This window comes from Procambarus clarkii, chromosome 90 (genome assembly GCF_040958095.1).
Source record: "Procambarus clarkii isolate CNS0578487 chromosome 90, FALCON_Pclarkii_2.0, whole genome shotgun sequence".
Classification (NCBI taxonomy): Eukaryota; Metazoa; Arthropoda; class Malacostraca; order Decapoda; family Cambaridae; genus Procambarus; species Procambarus clarkii.
The window spans coordinates 17330502-17355043 of NC_091239.1; the positions used below are offsets into that span (position 1 = coordinate 17330502).

The following is a 24542-nucleotide window of genomic DNA, read 5'->3' on the forward strand; positions in this document are numbered from 1 at the left end:
CTACCCTAAGCCTGTATGTTGAAACTGGCGTCCTGTTTCTACAGGATCGCTACTGTCTTCTCCACCTTGCACGGTCCTTACAGCACCCTCACTCTTGTTTATGTCATGCCTTGACCTTTACCCATCCTGTGGTTCCTGTTCCCCTTCACCACCTATCTCTTTCTGTACGGTTGTCTCTCTTACAAAATGCCCTTTCAGTTTGTGTTACCAATATTTCCCCTCGTGTCATTCCGTCTTTGCCCCTATGGAGGGGTCCCCGTTCCTAAATTCTGTAAGCCTTGACCCACATGACTAAAACTTTTACCCCTCCTACAGTTCTAAATCACCTTTTCCTTGAACACTTTTCTTCACACTTCCACTCTATTTCCGTCTTCACCAATGGGTCTTAAGTCTGCAGACGGTGTAGGCTACTCTGTTGTTTTTCCTGACTGCACCTTTGTGTCTCCTGCCTCCGGAGACTAGCATCTTCATGGCAGAACTTTATGCTATTCTCTATGCTCTTCATCAACTCTTTTCTCGCTGTCAATCCTCCTCTGTGTTTGTAGTTGACACTTGCAGTGCCCTCATGGCTCTAGAATCCTTTAATCCAGTCCATCCTTTGGTAGTTGAAATTCAACATTGGCTGTTTCTTATCTCCAGTAGATTTAAGACAGTGGAATTTCGCTGGATTCCCACCCATATTGGTGTGTTCTTAAATGAGGGTGCGGACACTGCCGCTAAGGAAGCTATCCGTACCTGTCCCATCTCCCGTAAAGGTATTCCTTATTATGACTTTTACTCAGTTATTCATTTCCCCATTCTTGCCCGTTGTCAGGGTTGTTGGTCTTCTGTTACTGGTAACAAATTGCGTGCTCTTAAGAGTAGTGTGTTCCCGTGGCCTTCCTCCTACCACCGTAACCGGTGGTGGGAAACGGCTCTGGCGAGGTTGTATATTGGTCATACACGTTTAACTCACGGGCACTTAATGGAGCGCTGCCCTGCTTCTTATTGTCCAAACCGTTGTCTCTACATGTCCTGACTTCCAGGACTTACGTGTCTTGCTTCCCGACCATCCCTCACTGTCAATTGTCCCTCGATAAAATTCTTGGTAAATTCAATACCTTTGATATTGTTCGCCGTATGCGTTTTTGTTCTTGTATTGGCGACGTTAGTGATATTTAGCGCACTATGATTATCCCACACATTTGATGGTTTGATAATTACTATACTGTACAGTACTTTGGTTTGGAATGTATCAAATAAAGTTGTTTTATGTATTCAAATGTGTGAGAAAATCCACTGGGGCTGTGAGATGAAGCGAACCTGTAACAAAAGCATTGCCAGTTGCATACTCTACCACCACTGATGGTAAAAGTCTTACAACTGGATATCTTGTGTGACGGGTTATGGTATCACAGCTATACTGAACCAAGATGGTATGGCTCTCCCTCACATAAATGAAAGAAATGCTGCTATTGGCCTTGCAGTGTGTAAGTTGCAGGTGGAAACAAATGAAAATTATCAAATAAATAATTAAACAATTTACTGAAATAGTAATGAACAAAAATAACACATGACAATACTTGACTATCATGTAATGCAAAGGTGAACAAGTTAGTATGACCTTAAATGCAAAAAATATACTATAAGCAATGAATAAAAGTATGAAGATATACTGGTGTTCTGAAGACAGCTACCATACCACCATGGCATCAGTCACATGATGTTGGCTGGAAGTGGACGACGGGTTAGAGACACCAAGGTGATCCTAGAGCACTGAGGGAGAGATTGCCTCTCCAGGGAGGCAGCGCTCTTTATATAGTCCGGCGGTGATGACTCATCCAGTGTCAACACGAGGTGGACATCTGGTCAACTAGCAAACTGCTCGTTGTGGCTGGCGGTGCCTTTGTGTTGAGCTGTACCACTGTCAGTTGAAGGCGGCTAACTGCTTGTTTGTGGGGACAAACTGCCAGTTAGCAGTGGCGCCCGGCTTGCCTCTGAGTCGTACCAGGCCGTGCCAGGCCCTGGGGGGTATGGAGAGGTGGCAGGACTGATGACTCTTCTGGGCTGGTGTAGATGTATACTTCCAGTGCAGAGGCATTGAAGGTGAAGGGAAAAGGCAGTTCCACTGCTATGCAGGGGATTCACGTGACACTTGTGAAGCCACAGAAAGTCTGGAGGCCCTACTGAAGCCAGTCCAAGTATTAAATAAAACCCCTGAAGTACGCCGGTGAAGGGTAAAGTGAAGGGTGAAGCAAGACCGTATGCCCCAACTTCAGGCACACACAGAAAATCACGTTTTGGTCCCGCCTCTCAACTGTGTATTTGAAGTTGGGGCGTATGGTGTTGAACTGCTTCAGCCTTCACCCGAGTGCTTGTAGGGCTTACGTAAGACGTTGACTCAAGGAGTGGCCTCAAAACTTGCTGTGATTTATGGGGAAATCCGGTTGTAAGACTTTTACAAAGTCAGTAATATACTGTGGTAGTGTATGCAGCTGCCAGTGCCTTGGGCAAGGGTTTACGTCGCCTCACAGCTCCAGTGGATTTTCTGCTTGGTGTATATCAGGTTGTGATTTTGTGTGTGTACCGTATTGTTATGATCGCCGTTTGATAAGTTCTTTCTGGCCTCAAGAGTCATTGTTACCCACCTAGAAAGATTGCAGATGGCCAAAGTAGTTATTTAAGTTAAGAAGGGACAAGTCTTAAACAGAATTATGCATAATATTTGACTGTAAAGGGGTAAATTGAGGTAGATTGAAAAACAAAATGGTGAACCGGGCAGGCGGTACTCACAATTAGGCGAGTACACTCGGGAACTTTTAAAGTGCAACCAAACATGCTTTAGGCTCTCACAACAAGAGGTGAGTGGTGGTGGCTCAGGTGCTCAGCCAATCAGAGCACCTAAGGAGGGAGGGCAGGAGTGAGAGGGGGGTGGTATGTGGAAGTTTGGTGACAGTTGTGTGTAGTTTGTTCATCTTCATTGTAAGTTTCATGGCTTGGTGTGCATTTCCCTAGTAAATTTAATTATGGAAAAATTCAGGTGTTTGATTTTTTAAATCAACTTTTTAAATGTTGAGTTGTTAAAGCCTCAAAGTGCATGGAGTTGATTTGGGAGTATGGCATCCTCATGCTGTTGCGTGCTCGCGTGAGGTAGCAAAGGTGATGTAAAGTTGTGGGGTGTACATGCTTGGGACGTCCTCTCTCGGGATGGCTGGTGTTAGACCTGTGTGTTTGTCGGTTGTTGAAAAGCCGTCATCCTTTGCTGTTGTGGTATTGATTTTACATTGTTCATCTTGTAATTAATACTGTAGTGGGATATCTAGGGCTACCATTTGTAGGTTTAAAATGTCTAATACAAACAGTTGTCCAATGAGTTTTAATAGGAAATATTATCCACCAAGCACCATTGTACAATTATATTAATTGATAGTATATGGATTGTGCAGAACTGCTTAGAATGATCTTTAACACTTGGCTATATTGGTCATGTCAAATACCTGCACGGTGAATGCTCAAAGACCCTTTCTTTATTCAGTGTTGTCACATACCTCATGGGGGTATGGATAGGCAAACGCTCATTCGGTTAAACTTGCCTTGTAGTACTTTCAGAGCTCAGTAATTTGGAATCTGGTTAGCACTTTCCAAATAAATTGACCTTTAAAGTGAATTCCTATTTAGGTTTAAAACATTATACCGAATGAGAAACTCGGATTATATAGCCGAACACCAGAAATGTTGTTATTCAATTTGGTTGCCTAAAGCACATTCAAGGACTACACATTACATGGCATTCCAGGATTCCTCTATACCTTGCCTTATGCTGTAAACATTGCCACAACCCTGTGTTTTATTGATTTAAATTGCCACAGGGAGGCATACAACACTGCAGATTATGATGTCATTAGTTATCCACTGTGCTGACAAGTGGGCTGACTGATGTTCGTTGACACCTGTATCGTGCTTCAATTTAATCGCCAGGAGATCACCCTCTCACTAGACTCGTCTGTAGGAAGTACAGTATAGTATCTCAAATTACCTTGGATCATAAATAGCATAAGACTTGGGGGTAGGAGAGGGTTGCAGTGTTTGTCATGGCTCTCAGTTGTTCCTGGTATTAGGCAATTTAGTTCTGGAATCATTTTTGTTGGCCAATGTTAAACTTTTTCGAAAGTAGATGTTTTTCTGAAAGGGAAGGGGGGGGGGGAACCTCTATGCTTGGATACAGTTATCTGAGTGAATACTTAGATTTATACAGTAGAATAACTACCTTCTTTTCCTTAGTCAAAAAGGTTGCTTGTTTATTTCTAGGGACTTGTATTTTCTTTTATTTTTAACTGCAGCAACTTTCAGTGAATGATAGATTCTTACTGAAAGGACCTTTACTTCATTGTTGTTGCTTTATGGTCATCTCATTGTGTACAGGGATTCCGCGAAGCTTTTGGGGTTAGTCTTTGACACTCGTTTGTCTTGGTCAGCCCATATCTCTTGCCTCCGAGTTGAATGCTCTAAGGCCCTTAACCTCCTTAAGGTTTTGTCCCATACTTCTTGGGGAGCGGATAGACGCATGCTCCTCTATTTGCACTCCTCTCTCGTCCTGTCTAAACTCGATTATGGTTGCCCTGCATAGTCTTCTGCTTCTCCTTCTACTCTTCACCGTCTTGATGCTTTGCACCATACTGGGTTGCGTCTCGGCTCTGGTGCCTTTCGTTCGACTCCCGCCCTTAGTTTGTATGTTGACACTGGCTTTCTCTCTCTTCAGGACTGCCGTGATCGCTACTGTCTTCGCTATCTTGCGCGGTCCTTCCAACATCCTTCCTCTCTCCTCTGTCGTGCATTGACTTTTCCTCCTCCTGTGGTTCCTGTTCCTCTTCATTGTCTCCCACTTTCTGTCCAGTTATCTCGCTTACAGGATTCTCTTTCTGTTCATATTTCTAATGTTTCTCCTCGTATTGTTCCTTCATTACCTCCGTGGAGAGTCCCCCTTCCCAAGTTTTGTACGTCCTTGACTTGTATTACTAAAGCCTTTACCCCTCCTACAATTGTGAAAAGCCTCTTCCTTGAGCACTTTTCTTCGCACTCCCACCCTATTTCCATCTTCCCTGATGGGTCTAAGTCTGCGGATGGTGTGGGTTACTCTGTTGTTTTTCCTGACCGTACTTACATGTGTCGCCTCCCTTCGGAGGCTAGCGTCTTTACGGCAGAACTTTATGCTATTCTCTATGCTCTTTGTCTCTTGCTTTCTCATTCTCATTCCTCCTTTGTGGTTGTAGTTGATTCTCGTAGTGCCCTCATGGCTCTAGGGTCCTTTAATCCTGTCCATCCGGTGGTCATTGAGATTCAACATTGGCTGTTTCTTATTTCTAGTAAATTTAAATCGGTAGAGTTTTGCTGGGTTCCCAGCCATATTGGTGTTTCTTTCAATGAGTGTGCGGATGCTGCCACTAAGGAAGCTATACGTTCTTGTCCCATCTCCCGTAAAGGTATTCCTTATTCCGACTTTTATCCTGTTATTCATTCTTCCTTGTTGGCAGGGTTGTTGGTCCTCTGTGGTTGGTAACAAGCTGCGTACTCTCAAACTTAGTGTGTCCCCTTGGCCTTCCTCCTACCACCGTAACCGGCGGTGGGACACTGCTTTGGCACGGCTGTGGGTTGGTCATACTTGCTTAACCCACGGTCACTTAATGGAGCGCCGCCCTGCTCCTTATTGTCCGAATTGCGTTGTCCCTCTTACAGTTGTGCATATCCTTGTTGAATGTCCTGACTTCCAGGACGAGCGTGTGTCTTGCTTTCCGACCGTCCCTCGCAGTCACTTGTCCCTCGATAGAATTCTAGGTGAATCGGATACTTTTGATATCGTTCGCCTTATGCGTTTTTGTTCTCGTATTGGCATTCTTGGTGATATTTAGCGCCCTCTGATTATTTCGCACTTTGATGGTGCTACATGGCCTTCCCAGTTTGGTGCCTTCTTTTGGTAATTGCCTCACCTTCATTGTTGTTTCATTTTAATATGGTAGTTGTGATATGGATTGTTCTGGCTCACGTGCAAGGTCTTGGATTTTTTTGTTTTATATTAAGAAATTGCCAGTCTTGTTACTATTTGTAGAGTTAGAGATCTGCATTAAGGCCTCAATATTATATTCTTTATAACATGTTATCAGCAATTTTTGTGGTTGGTAATATTTAGATTAATGTCAGTGATGTATATGACAAGGGTTAAGACCCCTTGTGGTATGACAGCATTTTTCCCAGTCATTTCTTTAACAAATGAAAGGGTCCTCGTAACCATTCTTTTGTCCTTTCTACCATGTACCTGTTTGTTGCTTCTTGGTCTTTCATTTGGTACTTTGGCTATTAAAACAATGGCCTTTGGTAATGTTGCAATTACCATTTCTAAAAAAAATGAGCAGGTTCATTAGGCAGGGTTTGTTTTTAGCAAAGTTTTACAAAAAAATTCCATTCCTTCAGGACCTTGCAGATGTTAGGTCAAACTAATTGACAGGGCAAAACAGATTACTTTCAAACAATGATTGTTTTAATCTAGGTAAAATATTTCAGAATATCTGACGAGTTTGGCAGACAAATCATTTAAGAGCTTTGATTAAATTTAAGTTACCAGAGACTTTGTGAAAACCATGTTGTATAGATGCTTCAGTGTCACTTTTCAAATGTTGTGAATTTAACAATGATCTTTAGTTAATTTGATCATAATTTGTACAAAGCTTAGGTGTTTTATAGCTTTAAATTTACTTTCAAATATGAAAACTAAAATATTGACTAAATTTTCTTCCACTTAAATATTTCAGACTAATTTGCAATATTTGTTAGTTTATGTAAATTGAATACGTAGTCCACTTTAACATCTTTTCAATGCATTTTGCATGCACCTATGTAACAACTTACTGGGTAAAATTTACACCTATTTGTATTTATTTTCAAAGTAAAAAAATTTCAGATGTTTAAACATTGCATCAATAGTAGTAAACAATAATTTCCAGCATAATTTCAGGATAAGGTATATAAAGTAGTTTCATTAAAATTTTTTATTTAATAAGTTTTACATATAGTATTTATAATACATCTAATATTTATTACTGTTTCAGGTTGTGGGACAGATGCTCCTAGATGAACAGAAGATCCAAAAGGCAAAGACAACTCCAGAGACAATCACCTGTAAAAGAAAAATAAACATTAAACAGGGACACTACTTTTATTATCACCAATGCCCAATAATAAGCCCAAAGAATCCTAACAGCCTATCTTTTAAGATAGGCTCAGCAAGGCCTATCCCTTCCTCTGATTTTAGTGCAGAGCTTGTTCCCTGAATGGGTGCATTACATCCACCACTTTAGTGCCATCAACACATTGTACATATGCTTTACTGAAAGCACTGTACAATGCATGCCAGGCACTAAAGTTTTAGATGCATCCACCCATTCAGCAAACAAGCCCTGTGAGAATTAACAATGTAACCATTGTTAAGGGTCCCTAAACCTATGCAAATCTAGTCCATCTATTAGATGGGTAGTAGAGCAAAGCTCTGAAAAAGCCAAGCCAGGGAAATCTGCAGGACTGCCTGGTCCCCTTTTATGAAATGGGGTAGGATCAGTACAAACTGCATCATCCCCTGTGGGTTGTAACAGTAGGACATGGTTACACACCTATAAATGGACTAGATAAGAGAATTAAGATTAGGTCATTGATATAGCTAAAACATCAAATTCAAACTCACCCACTTTTGTAGAGTAAAGGACTCACTCCAAGCCAGTCCATGCATCATAATCACTTTCACCTGAAAAATATTTCAACAAATTAATTTCAGATTTAAAGCCAATCTTTCTTTACTTTTCAAATTAGCATTCAGTAGTTTACAAATTCAGATGGAAAAAATTTCTTTAAGGAATTTACCTTTCCTACATATTCTAGTAGCAGTAGTAAAGATCTAATTTAGCAATATAAATATATATGTCATCAAGTTTCAGTAAATGTCATTTGAGAAACTATCCACAACTGCACTTCAATGGCAATTTACATTTATCTTTAGCCAATGCTATATTGTTTAAGTTATTACTATTTTTTTACTTTTATGCAAATCTATTCAGATTAACCTTTACTACAACTCGCCTGATTCTGTTTATGCAATTAACTCTGACAGAGGGACTTCTGGACTTTCCAAACCACATTCTGGAAAACTATATAAATTTAAAACCAAGCTAAAGTAAACATTGAATATTTTTTTTACTTTCAAGGGAAAAATACCATCACTTAAAACTTTCCCTGCCATTAACTTTATTTGACTCATGATTACCCTTAAGTGTTATACATTTATAGATTAAAGCTTATTTAAACATTTAATGTTAACTAAACAAGATTTATATTTCATTAAAATTTTATTAATAAAACACCCTCAACTATGCTGTTTAAGATCTAATGCCCCACATTACAATTTTCACAATTTCAACATACCATTCTATTCAATACATTCCTGAAAGGACTAAACTTGCAGATATGGTACCCACTAGCCTAAGCCTAGATTTCCATACCTTAATATTTAATAGGTTTCCAGCAATTAACTTCTACCCTCTAATTTCAATGTACACAACACTACTTACTGTAGATCTGCAAGTATTTTCCTGCAGCTCTTTGTTGCCAGGACCTTCCACAACCTGTCATGTGAACAGCAAATATTACTAAATGTTATTTGCATAGCGATGTTATTTTAAAAATAAAATTAAAATAAATGTTTATTCAGGTAAGGTACATACATAAAAGTGATGTCACATTAATGGATTGATATATAGATAGAGCTAGTACATACAATGCCTAAAGCCACTATTACGCAATGCGTTTCGGGCAAGAAAAACATTAATATCTAGAACTTTATACTAATTGAGCATAAAGAATAAAAAGTGTTTAGAACAAATACAAATACAGAAAAAAAAGGGGGAACATGACCGAAAAAGCAGCACAAATACAATAGGTTGACAAACAGTGTTGATTAAAAAAAAACAAAAATTAGACCAAGTGTGGTCTAATTTTTCTGTGGTCTTTAATTTATTTATTTTATTTTTATTTATTTCGTTTTTAATTAACTAATGTAAGGGGGAGATTCTGAATAGCAAGTGCCAATAGGCACTGCCACTGGCTTATGGCAAGAGATTCTGTAGCAATAGAACTATAAGCCACACTTTCTCCCCCCCCCCCCTTCCTCCCAACTGTTCAGTGTCAAAAGGGAGGGGGGGGGGTGTCCATTTACTGTACCACTAACATTTTAGTGTGGGCTTCATCCACTATTCTGATGTTAGCTGGAACATTTGTGCCAGCTGCTGGTTTGAAAGGGAGGCATACCATGTGCCAATTCAGGAAGCTTTCCACGTTCCTCACTGCACGTCAGCTCAGGACCTCACTACCATGTTGGGAGGCAGTTGAAGACTAACCAATCAACATCCCAGGCTGGAGAGCAGTGCCAGCTCTGGGAGAATTTACCACCTGCAAAAAATTTAATACTCTTAATCTACACCATCTATCTCATCTTTACCTAGCCCCCAAACCTTACATTTGTCAGCATTAAACTGCATCTGGTAGTCTTAACCATTTCAAAACTATATAGGGCATCGGTATTTTTTATTTGCCAATTCTGCAACTATTGCAGTCTAAACCATAATCTTGCGAATAACATAGGTCCAAGGAGAGCTTTTAGGCACTACTTACAACACTTCTCCCAACTTAACCCCATTTATACTAATTTCCTTTGGTATAGCCATGACCTAATCAACTTCACTCGGCATTCCCAATGATCTGAGCCCCTATCAATTTTGCGCCACTATCAAAATCTCTGCTGAAGTTAAGGTAAACAAAATCACAAACCTTATCACTATTTCCTCAACCATGCAACCTAATCCATGAACATTTAGTAATAAAACTATGCGATTCATGTATCTAGTCATGTTCTCAAAAAGAGTAGAGAAATGGCACTTGCAATGTTAGATTCTAGTAACTTTCCTCACAATAGATTAAGCTAATTGGTCACTAACTTAAGCGTTAAAGTTAACTCAAACTTTTCCTTTAAAACTTGCTATATTAGGAACTTTCCACGACCGGCCTTTACCCGACATAATTAAATAGGGTAAAAACGGTATATTAAATGCAGTAAAACTACGGTAAATTCAATATGATCAACTTTGATTCTTTAAGCATGGGTTGCATAGTAAGTGAACTAAACTAAATGTTAAGCACCCTGGCAAACCACTTCGTTCTATTCAATTTCTTTATTTAATCACTTTGTTCGGCTAGAATTTTTAGATTAGATTAAAGGAACACCCTCCCTGGTAACGGCTGAACTAGTTAACCAAATACAAATATTTAGGTAAAATACTTTTATAAAACCCGTCTACTTCCCCCACCAGTAGACTTGTTCAGCTAAAGGCATAATGTAATGTTCCACTTTAGTAAATAAAGATTTTAAAAAACAACTACCCCATCTGTGTAGTTACCGGTTACCTGACATTCTACGCTTAAAATAACCCATCTATTCCCCATAATTGTTCGATATAACTTACCTCTCACCCGCTGGTCGAGTACACAGCAGTATATATCCTCCTCCATCACTCACCGCGTGGATACTATTTCACTCAGGCCGCAAATTGCCTCAAATCACCTACGTTGTCCATAAACATATATAGAAGAGCAACTGACCGTAACACCCGTATATAGCGATCATCACATAACGTGGGAACATTAGTAGTACTGCTGTCAAAACATAGATGGCGCCAGGACAAACGGTAATTCCTATGGACTCGGATACAAGACACTCCGTACATTGACAACATCGCACACTAATATTTTTACCACTTCGGACACCAGGTTTAGACGTTTCGAATATGTGTACGTGTTCCATATTAAAACGACAATATAATGCTATTAACAATTAAAATCTTCTATTTAACAGGCATATAGTTATTAAATGAAGTTTAGTGATGTAATAGACATAATCCGGAGTTGGTAAGGACGCCGCCCGCCAGCGATAATACTCTTTTACAAAATATCTCATTTCTCAAATATATTAGCCTCAAACGATTATTATTATCCCATATGAATAAGGAGTTCACGGTAGTACCTCTGGCACTGTTCCACACTCCACAGTCGTCTGGAAAGCTCGACCGTGTTTTGGCGCCCTTAGTAAGATTATGTGAATTGTCAACCACATAAAATGTATCTTCTTTAGACCCATTTGGGACACTTTTAAACACCTTGCTGTTCTCTCGCAAATGCCAATAGACTTCTTCTACAGCTAAAAATTTTCCATTGCGAAGCTTGCCAGAGCTTTCGCTATCGTTATCAGTCGACAATTGAGTTTTTTTTTTTAAAGTGTGTGTCTCCTTAAAGTCATACTGTATTTTGGACACAAAAGTAGTAAAATCCTTTCCGACTGGAGTTGATGTATACATAGGGGGGGGGGGGGTACAGATAATGGTGATTGACACAAACTTAGAGGTGTGGATGTAATAGTGCTTAGTAATTGGGTATTGTCTATGGATATGTGACCCAGTGGAGGCAAGGACATTAATGGAACAAAATGGTTAGGTGTCCATGATTTATCCCCTTCATTGAGATTGCCACTCCACATAATATAAATGGGATCCTGCCTGTTTCCGCCAAGGTTATAAATTAATGGTCGTAATGTAAACCGAAAATATAAATGAAAATACATACATTGATTTCAGTACTGTAATATACCAGTTATTGGAGAGTTGAGAAGCGGGACCAAGAAATGCAGAATCTCAATAACCGAAAGAACAATTAGGTTGTACTGAAATTAACGTGGTGATTTATATAGTCTGTAAACAAGTACTATATCTATAAAATATAAAACTTATTTTAATTATCCTGCACTTCAAGAGACCACAAGCATTCTTACTCTCATTTATTTTTGTAGCAGAAATGTTTTGTCTATATTTATTTAATGGAAATTAGTGGTGTTTGAGCAAGCTAATCAACGTCAAAAATGTTTACGTTGTTGTTCTTCATCTGTAGTACTGAGCTCTACACATATGGGTAGCTTTGCCGCAGGCTGTTTACTGCTCTGAGAAATAAACATAAATCCTCATGCCTGGAGCCCGCGGTGCCCGGCGCCTTGCTGTGGGAAGTCAGAGATGTTTATGATTCTGGTCTAGGAATACCGTGGGATTTCACCAAAATGTGTTGTATACAATGAAATGATTATACATTGCTCTGTTGTGAACATTGTATACAGTACCTCAAGATATAAATCCCACACCACTTAACTAGCTCCCAGATACCTAATTAATTCCCTACCCTCTGTAAATGTCTTCCTGGTGTGTGTGTGTGTGTGCGTGTGTGTGTGTGTGTGTGTGTGTGTGTGTGTGTGTGTGTGTGTGTGTGTGTGTGTGTGTCTGTGTGTCTGTGTGTCTGTGTGTGTGTGTGTGTGCGAGAGAAAAAAATTAGTAAGTAGTTAGTAATAGTTGATTGACAGTTAAGAGGCGGGCCGAATGAGCAGAGTTCAACCCGCGCCTGCACAACTAGGTGAATACTCTCTCACTCTCTCTCTCACCACCCACATATGTGTTGTATGTGGGTGCTGAAGTTCAGTCTCTTGTCTATGTATAGGTCAAGGAACTTTCCATAATCATTATTGCTAATGTTAACATTGTGTATCTGAAGTTGAATTTGGTTTTAGGATTCTTCCGAACAAAAATAGTTGTCGGTCTTTTTTATGTTTAATGTGAGTTTGTTAGTTTACATCCATGAGTGGACTTTTTAAATCTGTTATTTTCATTATTATACAGTGCGTTTGGGTTGGGGTCTGAATAGATGAAGGTAGCATCGTCAGCACTTATGTTTACACTTATTGGAAGTATCTAAGTATCAACTAAAGTATCTTCACACTTGACTTAAACTTTAGTAGCTATTTTCTGGACCATTCCTCAAGTTTCGGAGGTCAACGAAGATGGAATTCACATGAAATGGATTATGTTACCATCACTAATAATGTTGTGTTTTTCTCTGTCTAGCTTCGGACACGGTCATGTTACATTTGTGTCTTAGAGAGTTGCGCGCAATTAAGGATGATAGCAATCACTTACAATTAATGCAGGATGGTAGAAAATCACAATTAATGCATCAAGTTTGGAGACTTGAATTGAAATTGAAATTGAAATAAGTTTATTGAGGTAAAATACACACAAAGGGATGAGGTAGCTCAAGCTATTCTCACCCCGTTCAGTACATCGTGTTAATACATACATAGACACACACACTTGCACACATTTTAGTGTAACAAGCAAGGCAAATAGTTCTGTTTGATGGGTAGAGGCAACTGCACTTGCAGCTGCACCCGTGGGGCGGTGTAGGAAACCATCAATGTATATTATTTGATTTGAGAGAGAGAGAATGATCTGTGGACAGAGCATCAATATGGCGTAAGGTATTGGGCTTTGCCTCAAGATGAAGCATAATAAAGAACCCGAATATCAGGAGAAAAAATTACATTAAAAACTGTCCACATGATACATATATATAATCACGTTTTAAACATTTCAATTGTATTATTTGCATATATATATAATTAGGAAGTAATGTTTATCTGGGTAAGTTGTCAGCTTTTATGAACTAATAGCTAGTGCGGCTTGTATACTGGGTACATCCGGTCTCTTACCCTCTGCGGCGGTAACTTTATGGTCAGGAAGCCACAAACATTTACAGTTCAAGTTCAAGTATGTTTATTGAGACAAGAAAAAAATACATTTCAAAGGGATAGAGTAACTTAGGCTATTTCTACCCCCTCTACTGCAAGTCCCTCAAGGGGCGCACAAATTCAGTAAGTACAAATAGACAATTAACATTACAAGAATCCCATTTAACATTGCAGGTTAATATAGTAAGTACAGCATCTAATTGTTACACTCTTGGGGCAAAATTTTTGTAGCTCCTAAGTATACTGTCTATCATACCATTATCACACATCCAAACAATTTGATGTGGTACATTACTTATTTCCTTATTTCTATAGTTATCAATAAGTTGACACTCTAATACATAATGTTCTAAGGTGTGGACGTGGGCATACTACATAATTTACAATCCTTATCTTTTTCACTGACATCAACTCCGTATTGCCAGATATATTTGTATCCTAATCTTAATCTCATGTAAATTGAATCCTTCAAAGTTGACTTTCCTTTACCATAGGTGAAGGACGAGTTTGTGTTTATTACTGAATAATTCTTAAGTGTGTTACTACTATCTATCCACTATTGCCATTCTTTTTATCATTTCTTCATCTTCATTTCCTCTTATTAATGTTATATATACATGTACACATAATCATACATACATGTACATATATATACATATGCGGTAAATCCAGAGAAATGAAATATGGAATTTTCCGCATACAAATGATTATTGTTTCGTGATCATCAATTGCATATATACATATACATTCACATACATATTCAATCACCCACACAAATACACACATCAATAATCTTTGTATCACAAGTGATTCAACAAGAGGCTCACAAGTCACTATACTAGGCACTTTACATCTATGGTGAGTCGTCCAATTACTAGTCTTGCTCTACACCCACCCAACTGGGCGGCAGCTTAACAGTCATGTGCTCCACACCCACCCAACTGGGCGACGGCTTTACAATCATTTGCATGAATTACTTACAGTAAGCAAATTTTAGATACTTCGCTAAGATTTTGGGCAGCACATCATTATAAATGAAGTACTTACACTTTTCTTGGACACCAATGATGGTGTTATCTCTGAATTCCGCGATTTTTTTTAAATTCCAGGGGCCGGATTCAGGAAGGTACTTACGAAGGTTTTTCCTCTTAGCTAAGAGCGAATTCCTTCTTAGCGCCTTCGTGGCGGCTAGGTCCGTATTCAAGTAGGTACCCTAAGTGGAAAAACCTTCGTAAGTTCATTCCGGGATTTAAGTGTGGTTTCGACCACTCGTAGCTTTACGTAAACTGGATATAAGTCATTTTTTCTCTACTACATAACACTGGGATCGATTTATGATATTGGAACATGACCAAAATATTATAGCTGGTGAATCTAGTGAAGAGGAATCCTTCGTGTTAGTTATATATGCATTCTCTGCTTGAAACTTGAAGTAAATATGTGTTTGATGATAGTAGAATTAGTTTTATAATAGCAAGATATTATACCAGTAGTTATTAAGTAAATAAACACTGGTGAACATGAAATATGAGAGAAGGTGATGAGCCCTGCCTGATGGGATCATTTACTATCACCAAATGCCCCTGTTCACCTAGTAGTAAGAGTGTACCTTAGCTATACATACCCATTTCTAATTTATTTAGTTTGGTTTTATTTTGAAATTAAATCTGGGTGAGACATAAAATAAAAATATGCTGCACAAATGATGTTAGGTAAGGAGAAGGGTAAAAATGTCACAAACTTTATTCATTGAATACTTAAAGCTATAATTATGACTATATACTGTAGATTATTAAAAAAGAGAGAGGGAAGTAGGGGTCCAAAACCTCTTCCTGTTATACAATTTGGGTGTGGAACAAGTAATTATCAAAAGAAGGCACCATGCCGGGAAGGCTATGTAGCAGTAAGGCAGTGAGGTGAGGCAGCTACTTATTTGAGAAATGCTTATTTTATTTACCTTATAAGCTGAGGCAACTTATTTTATTTGAGGAATACTCAGCTGATTCCTCTACATTTAGCATGGAACAAATTTGTGTCCAAGACCTCTTCCTGTTACTCAATTTGGCTGTGTGTAACCAAACTAGAAGTGCTCTACAAATCAAGGGACCCAGAATGTGGAATGACCTCCCGAATCATGTCAAAGGCTGTACCTCTCTCAACCAGTTTAAGAGTTAAACCAAGTACTGCCTAATTAACTCCATGTAACCTAACTTACCTCCTAAATGTCAACCCATGTCTTGCTATTTTTTAAACAACGCTGTTCACCAACATGTGCAATTGCTGAGTTATGCTATGCTAACCCCCCTTTTTGTATTTTTTATTCCTTCTTTCAACACAATTTATACCTAATCCCGATTACAGGCTGTACTAAGTTTTAGTCTGTGTTTTTTCCCCCACACCTTGCCCGAAATGCTATGAGTATTAGTGGCTTTAGGTATTGTATGTACTAGCTCTGTCTATAAATCCAACATTATGTTTGTAAATCAACTGTATGTACTTTTCCTGAATAAAATGTATTTATTATTTATTTTTTAATCAGTAAATATTAAAAGAAGGCACCAAGCTGGGAAGGCTATGTAGCACCATTGTGTGTAACAATAAACCAAATTTTTTTTAACAAATAATGCACCTGTATGGTAAAACAAATCCTGTCAGCTGTAAAAATATTGATGCAGTTATTTAAATGAAAAATATAATGAAAGAAATATTACTGGTTTATTTTTATCCTATCTTTTTGTACTGTACAGTATATCCAAGGAAGTGAAAAATTGAGACATAATACACAATTTAATGAATGATTAGCATGGATTAGCAGTTCAAAAGAAATATGACTTGTATTACATATCAACATGAGATCTTAATGATCCATGGTCAACATGATTTAATAAGGATAATACAGTACTGTATTTGTAATAATACAAACTATAATTTAAAATCTTTATTACTGATTTTTTTTATTAAGAAGATTAGGTATACACAGCAATGTGCTGCTACCCTATTCTATATGGAATATTACACAGTGTAGATAAAAAACTAGCTATAAGTTTATCTAATACTCCCATCTCACAGGATGGTTAGACATACTGTACATGGAATCAATTTAGAAAATACCAGCCTCAATAGAAAAAACAAATCAACTCTGACTAAACAACTCTAAGCAATTTTCACAAGAGGTAAGCACTGAATCATGGAAACATTATATTATAATTACTCTTACCAGTTTCTACAAAACTCCTCTCAAACAATGTATTTTTAAACATGTTTAGGTATACACAGCAATGTGCTGCTTCCCTATTCTGTCTAAAGGACCACACAGTGTAGATCAAAAACCAGCTACAAGCTCACCTCACAGGATGGCCAGTCATACATGGAATTAGGAGAGAACAAAATACTTAATGCTGATCTATTAGCCTCCACTGGCAAAATCTTGGTGCAGCACAAGAATATCTTCCAATATTCCTGAGTGTATGAAGTAATTACAGAGCTCAAAATACCTCATACCATTTGGTATGAAGTCACTGATAACAGGACAATCACAGATATAGTGTTGGAGAGTATGTTCTCTCAAGTAGGACTGAAAACAGATGTTTTTTCCACCAAGAGGGCTATAAACCCATGGAACCGCCTACCCGCTGAAGCCGTAAATGCCAAATTCCAGCTAAAAAATGTAATTAAGACCATTGGCGGGCCCTTCAACAAGCCGCCGGCTTTCTGTCCTCTTCGAGGTCACTAGATAGTTAGTGGCCCTTGGGTAAATTCAGTAAATATATACAATAATTGTCAGCGCATCTTCCGAGCAACAAGGACAGCTACACAGTATCTCTTAGAATTACGTAGGTAAACAACAAATGTAACATATTTGTTTACTACAATGTCGGTGCTGGCTGTAGAAGTTGAAAAAACATTGTTTTACTTCGAAATATACTAATTTTATAAGAAAATTCGACGTAAATAGGAGGCAGTAGAGCTGCGATAAGCCAGCGCTAAATCTTCAATATGAAGAATGTTGCTGCTCTCTGATTGGCCAAACGAAACACAGTAGTGACCTCTATCGGCACGCAGGTGAACCAACAATTTTTCTTCCTAAGTATACCTTATTGAATAGCACCTAAGCATCTTCTTAGGGCGCACTTAGGAACCTTCGTAGCAAACCCACTTACGAAGAAATACACAGAGCTTCCTGAATCTAGGTCCAGTACTGTATATAATGACGCAAAGTATGCGAATAGTTCTGCAATAGTGATCCTATCCTGCGTCATAATTTACATACATATCTACTTCTGTTTTGTGTATTAAAATTACTACATTTTTATGTTAATTTATTTCTGTAAATGATGATGATGATAAATTTCAATAAATGTAAGTAAGAACATAAGAACGGAAACTGGTCGCGTAAATGGAAATGGTTGGGTACATTTCCTTTCACCTACCTAATGCGACTATTCATGTGTCCGGACACTGGCGATGGTGTGGTATTGCCTATTTATTTGACCATATCTTTGCTTTCATTTAAGATATGTTTTCCTTGAAATGTATTTACATTATCGTCTACATCTGTCTTTATTCTGAAATAAAAACCTTTGACGTTACTTTGCATATATGTACATTAATTATAAAATTGATTGGCTTGTGTGCAGGCCTTCACACTCCCTGAGCGAGCCATCAAGTAACTATAAAAAGGCATATATCTTCACTTTCACTTCAGTTATATATATACCAAAGTATTAACATGCAGCTTATATGTCTTTCTGATGACATAAAAAACTTCGTTTTTTACAATATCTAGATTCAATTAACATTGATTTTCAAAAGGTCATAGTTCCCACCGAAAGGGAGAGCGTCGGCCAAGAAGCCTTGTTTAAAATATGAATATTTTTCCTCTCTAATAAGGTATAATCTCTGTGATGCATTAACACAAACTATTTTATATCTGCCTTTCTGATAACATATATAAATATAATCTTTATTTGTGAATATTTGTTAATTAAGCAATATATCAGAGAGCGTGTAGGGTTCGGTGTTCTATGAACGTAAAGGACTGGAGTAGTTTAAATAGCGAACGCATACCAACGAATAACGCTAGTATCTATATAACAAATTTATTGTCATGAGGAATTGATTTAACTTCCAGACACTTTTTTTTAATAAATATTAAATATTTTGTGGCTGTTTATGAAAAATATTATTATAAATACACATTCTACTTGTTAATATTACCAATTAAATTTGCGACAATTTGAGCCATGAAATACGACGACTGGATCACTGTGTACAGGAGGCTGATATGGCAGCAAACACTCTCCAGGCGACCATATATTTTGGATAAGTCGCTCCACATAATTGTCGCTTGGACCGTCGACTTCCTATGGCGTCACCTCTCACATATTTACGTCTCATTTCGTTATGAAATTAGATTATTTCAGAGTAAAAATAGGTTTGATCGTGTTCTACGTGTAGCACCAACATTATAGTAAGTAAATATACCATATTTCTTCATTACTTACGTAATGCTAGGACGATTTGTGTAGTTTTGGGCCGATTTGGGTAATTCTATGGACCCCTCCCACATGCCCAGACGACCACAACACAACCACCCACATGCCCAGACGACCACAACACAACCTTCCACATGCCTAGACGACCACAACACAACCTCCCACATGCCTAGACGACCACAACACAACCACCCACATGCCCAGACGACCACAACACACCCTCCCATATGCCCAGACGACCACAACATAACAATTGACATTATGGTAAACGTACGTGTGTGTGTGTGTGTGTGTGTGTGTGTGTGTGTGTGTGTGTGTGTGTGTGTGTGTGTGTGTGTGTGTGTGTGTGTGTGTGTGTGTGTGTGTGTGTGTGTGTGTGTGTGTGTGTGTGTGTGTGTGTGTGTGTGTGTGTGTGTGTGTGTGTGTGTGTGTGTGTGTGTGTGTGTGTGTGTGTGTGTGTGTGTGTGTGTGTGTGTGTGTGTGTGTGTGTGTGTGTGTGTGTGTGTGTGTGTGTGTGTGTGTGTGTGTGTGTGTGTGTGTGTGTGTGTGTGTGTGTGTGTGTGTGTGTGTGTGTGTGTGTGTGTGTGTGTGTGTGTGTGTGTGTGTGTGTGTGTGTGTGTGTGTGTGTGTGTGTGTGTGTGTGTGTGTGTGTGTGTGTGTGTGTGTGTGTGTGTGTGTGTGTGTGTGTGTGTGTGTGTGTGTGTGTGTGTGTGTGTGTGTGTGTGTGTGTGTGTGTGTGTGTGTGTGTGTGTGAGAGAGAGAGAGAGAGAGAGAGAGAGAGAGAGAGAGAGAGAGAGAGAGAGAGAGAGAGAGAGAGAGAGAGAGAGAGAGAGAGAGAGAGAGAGAGAGAGAGAGAGAGAGAGAGAGATAGAGAGAGAGAGAGAGAGAGAGAGAGAGAGAGAGAGAGAGAGAGAGAGAGAGAGAGAGAGAGAGAGAGAGAGGGGGGGGGGGGGGGGAGAGAGGGAGAGGGGGGGGGGACAATATGTCAAATCAAATCATATGTATATTTAGGTAAGGTACATACAAGAGATTTTACAAAGAGTGATGGATTTATAGTTAGGGCTAGTACAGTACATACAATGCCTAAAGCCACTATTACGCAAAGCGTTTCGGGCATGAAAAACTTAAATGACTAAAGCTTAATACTAATTGAGCATAGAGAATAAAATGAAAACATGGAATGAAAACATAGCTGAAAAAGCAGCACTAATACAATTCTGTCGACAAACAGCGCTCTTTAAAAAAAACAGACATTGGTTGACAATAGAGGGGTAAGGTAGGTTACAGGGAATTTATTAGGTATAACTTCGTTTTTATCTTAAACTGGTTGAGAGAGGTACAGTCTTTAACATGGTTGGGAAGGTCATTCCACAATCTGGGTCCCTTGATTTGTAGAGCATTTCTAGTTTGATTAAGTTGTACTCTAGGAATATCAAAACTGTATATATTTTTGGTGTGGTGCTCATGGGTTCTGTTACAACCTTCTATGAAGCTTTTGAGGTCAGGATTGGCATTACAGTTTAGCGTTTTATATATGTATAATACACATGAGAGAATGTGCAGTGACTTAATGTCTAACATATTCAGAGATTTGAGTAGGGGTACCGAGTGATGTGCTCCAACGAGTCTATCTTCCCTCAGTTGGAGTGAAGATAGACTCCCTCTGCAAGCTGCATTGATGCAACTGGAAGCTGCATCAGCCTCCCTAAGAGCCTCCCCCCCAGAGTCTGGTGCCGTATTTTCCCGGGGAAGGACACTGAAAGCCCATTTGGTAGAGAGAATACGTACATATTCCAAGAATTTTGTCAGTAGGGATTTATTGGCCAGAATCACTAGAAGGGAGTGTTGTGGGAAATTTTTACCCACCATATCGAATAATCATCTAAGAAATGTATTATTTCTGTATCATTTCTATATCATATCTATATCATATCTAAATCATATCAAAATCATATTAGAATCATTATAGATTCATTATACAACTTGATCCTAGATGACAATGCCACTATGATCACGTACGCCATAGGGCCCTATAGATGCCTACGTGACTTAGTACATGATCTCAAGGATCCAGAAGCTTCTAGAAGGATTTCTTAATTAAAAAACTATTGGAACATTAATCGCTTCCAGTAGGGATTATAAATCGAATCCTTAATAAGAATCAGTGGTACTAACAAGTACTACTTATAATCTTTAAATCCTATATCTAATTATATAATAATCACATCTTATCTCAATCATATGTCTAGACAGTAAAAATAATCAATCAATATTCAGTGAAAGCTACCCCTCTGAAGGGAGAGGGAGGAGCATCTCGGGAACAAGAAGCGCCGAGCATACCCCGCAGCACTTCGCTTTTGTTTACAACTGAGTGAACAGTGACGGATCCTTAGCGAACATTATTTAGCTCAGGACATCTTATCTAATTATCTTATCACCAGTGAATACTCTCTAGAACTGGGGGAGTACCTGGACAATATATCTACAAAGGAAATCCCTAGAACATTTATATCGGGTCCGTCTAATTACCACAAGCTACACAAGCTTCAGAAAGCTTCCTGGCAATACGTTAGTAATGAATAAATATAATATGTTAGGTTAGGCTGACCTAACCTAACCTAACCTAACCTATCCTATCCTAACGTAACCTAACCTAACGTAACCTAACCTAACGTAACCTAACCTAACCTAACTTAACCAAACCAAACCTAACTTAACCTAACCGAAGCTTGGATCGTCGACTTGATTTGGCGTCACCAGCTCTTTATTTTCGCCTAATTTCTTAATAAAAATATACTTTTTCAGATTAAAATTATGTTTTCTCGTGTTGTACATTCAGCACCAACATTATAATGAGTAAATGTATCATATTTATTCATTACTAACATAAGCTTTCTGAAGCTTTGTGAAGCTTGTGTAGCTTGTGGTAATTAGACGGACCGTTTATATCTATAAGTGTAGAGTGGAGCACACAGTGACTCTTGTCTCCACCTTCACCACTATCATTCTTCTGCAACACAGTTAAAAAAAAATCATGTAGCAGCACTACTAGTACAGTACATCTACAGCAAAGCTGTTATATAAAATATCATGCCTAAACTCGCGACAAGAGAGTTATCCAGTCTGGCGCACTGTCAGACAAGCACCCGGCAAGCAGAGAAGTATATTGAGGTTATTTTGGTATATAATTGGCCAATTGTATGCTTGTGTGACTTTAATATTCTATAAGTCTGTCTGTCGGTTACAAAGCGAGGCAACGCCTCATACCTCAGTAAGTTTATTAATATAGTAGTGTAGCAGTAGAATCTTATCCAAGCACTAGACCTCATGAGTGTCCATTGTGAGAAAAGATTCAGTCGCAATAAGTAAACAAGACCTCATAAGTGTCCATGGTGTTGGAAGAGATTCAGTCAGGCTGACTGTACCTAATCATATAAATTGAATATAAATAGATTGCATATATACTTGAATATATAAATTAAGTTAACAATTGCTTGCTTAGTTATTTTTTAAGTTATCATATAAGTTCATTTAATTGAATAAAATTTCTAGTACTTAGTTAACAGTACTTAGACTACATTTAAAGTCATTTATTATACATTTACAATTTGAATTGTTGTTTATAGTATAAGAATATATTGGCTGTTAATAGTTATGGTGCTAGGCTGGACTATGTACATGTTTAAATCTCTGATTTAAACAGAGCCAGTGTTCAGTCTTATAACTGAATTTATTAAATCTTATTCTTGTATAAAATACAAGCTGATGTGACATACCTATTGGCAGGTGGACTGTGGATCTTCAATCAACCTATCAACTAATTCATTCACCTCACCTGCCCCTTACAGCCCACAATCTGTCATTAGGAAAAGAGGAGCTAGGATTTACAACCCTAGCTAGAGATTTAGTTGAATTAATTTGCAGACAGTAATTTTTAATTTAGTTCAGTAAGAGTCCCTGGTAGTCTTCTCTCATATCAATCCCAGCAGGTTTTTCCCCCATTTTTGGTCCTTTGAACCTAGATATTGTTGGTCCTTCGTACCTAGATAATTATTCTTAAACCTAGATAGTCTAGAAATTAGATTATATTTCAATAGCAAATACATAAGAAACTTCTTGATTTTGCATTGGAATAAATTTTTACATATTCTAACCTAACCTAGCTATCAGCCAATATTTATCATAGCTATATATCTAAGTAAACAAATTGTTTGCAGTGGCTTAAGCCACTATATCCATTAACTAGTAAGCATTCATAGCATACTAATACTGTTCTGTGTTAAAAAAAACCCACAGTACTTGAGTATATCAGTGTCACAGACACAACTGCATCTTAATCATAAATACCATTATCTACCTCACTTGTGGTAACATTACATACATATTTAAGTGTATTATCTAGCATTATCTCTAATCAACTGATTTTCAGAGCTGTTCATTACATAATATTCTTTAAAAGTGTTTTTATCACTGTAGGAGTATTTCATTACAATCTAACCATAATCAACTGTATCAAACCCTATTACAGGTAAAACCAGTAGGCATTCAACTGTATTTTATCAAACAACTGTTAGGGTAACAGATCTTGTAATGACTTTGCAAAAATAGTGCCATTTACTATTTTTAAAAAATTATTACAGGATTTACGAAGTTCGTGCATTCGGCCCACAAACCAAATTATTACAGTACTTTTGATAATTGAGCACCTACTACAACCAGATTCCAGGGAGGAAAAGAAGGACGATCTTTGGAATCATTACCTAAGTAGACAGGAAAGCTCATTTATCAAAATACATTAACATCATACATATTTATCAGAAAAAAGAAAATATCTCGGAATCTCCGAAACTCGGAAAAGGTCAAAATGGCTAACAGTATTCCACCAGCTGCTGAAACAGGAAAGAAAAGGACACAAAGTGTCTAAAAAATCACTTGAATCTACAGCCTACAGACCATTTAAATCAGGTGATAGACAAATGTCATCATCACTTGGCTACAATAGTCTACCATTGGGGATTAAGACCAATCTTAATCTCACATCACAATCTGAATGGCTAAACAGCCCCTCATTACTAATCTACAATCTGAAAGGCTAACAGCCCATTGACAATGTCAATTCAAGTATTATCATTCATCTAAGATAACTATCTTAATCCAAGAATATAGTCTTGATCACCTAATCTCATGCTTTCACTGGAGTGAAATCAGCCTCAGAAAATCTGAAGTTAATCAAGCATCTCAAAGAAAATTACTTAATAGAAAAGGCAAAGCCAAGAAAAGCAAAAGCAAAATGCTTCATCACATCATGAATAATGTAGATACACATTATTACAGATACAATTCATCCTTTAAGGAAA

At 38.1% G+C, this 24542-nt stretch overlaps 1 protein-coding gene and 1 long non-coding RNA gene across 5 annotated transcripts in view; one reads left to right on the forward strand and one right to left on the reverse strand.

Annotated features, from left to right (window-relative positions):
• Nucleotides 1–7178, forward strand: part of LOC123746620 (probable endonuclease 4) — a 195465-nt gene extending 188287 nt beyond the window's left edge. For both annotated transcript variants that reach the window (XR_011225906.1, XR_011225905.1), the window contains one exon: nt 7080–7178. The gene's annotated coding sequence lies outside the window, so the exon portion shown is untranslated. The remainder of the gene's footprint in view (nt 1–7079) is intronic.
• LOC138359282 (uncharacterized) overlaps nt 7005–24542 on the reverse strand; it is a 175559-nt gene continuing 158021 nt past the window's right edge. Inside the window, exons 1-5 of one of the 3 annotated variants that reach the window (XR_011225907.1) lie at nt 10536–10690; nt 9245–9465; nt 8589–8642; nt 7709–7768; nt 7005–7147 (exon numbers count right to left, since the gene is read on the reverse strand). This is a non-coding gene — a long non-coding RNA (uncharacterized lncRNA). Of the gene's footprint in view, nt 7148–7708; nt 7769–8096; nt 8161–8588; nt 8643–9244; nt 9466–10535; nt 10691–24542 lie in introns of those variants that run through there. The other 2 variants (XR_011225909.1, XR_011225908.1) reach the window with 2 other exon arrangements.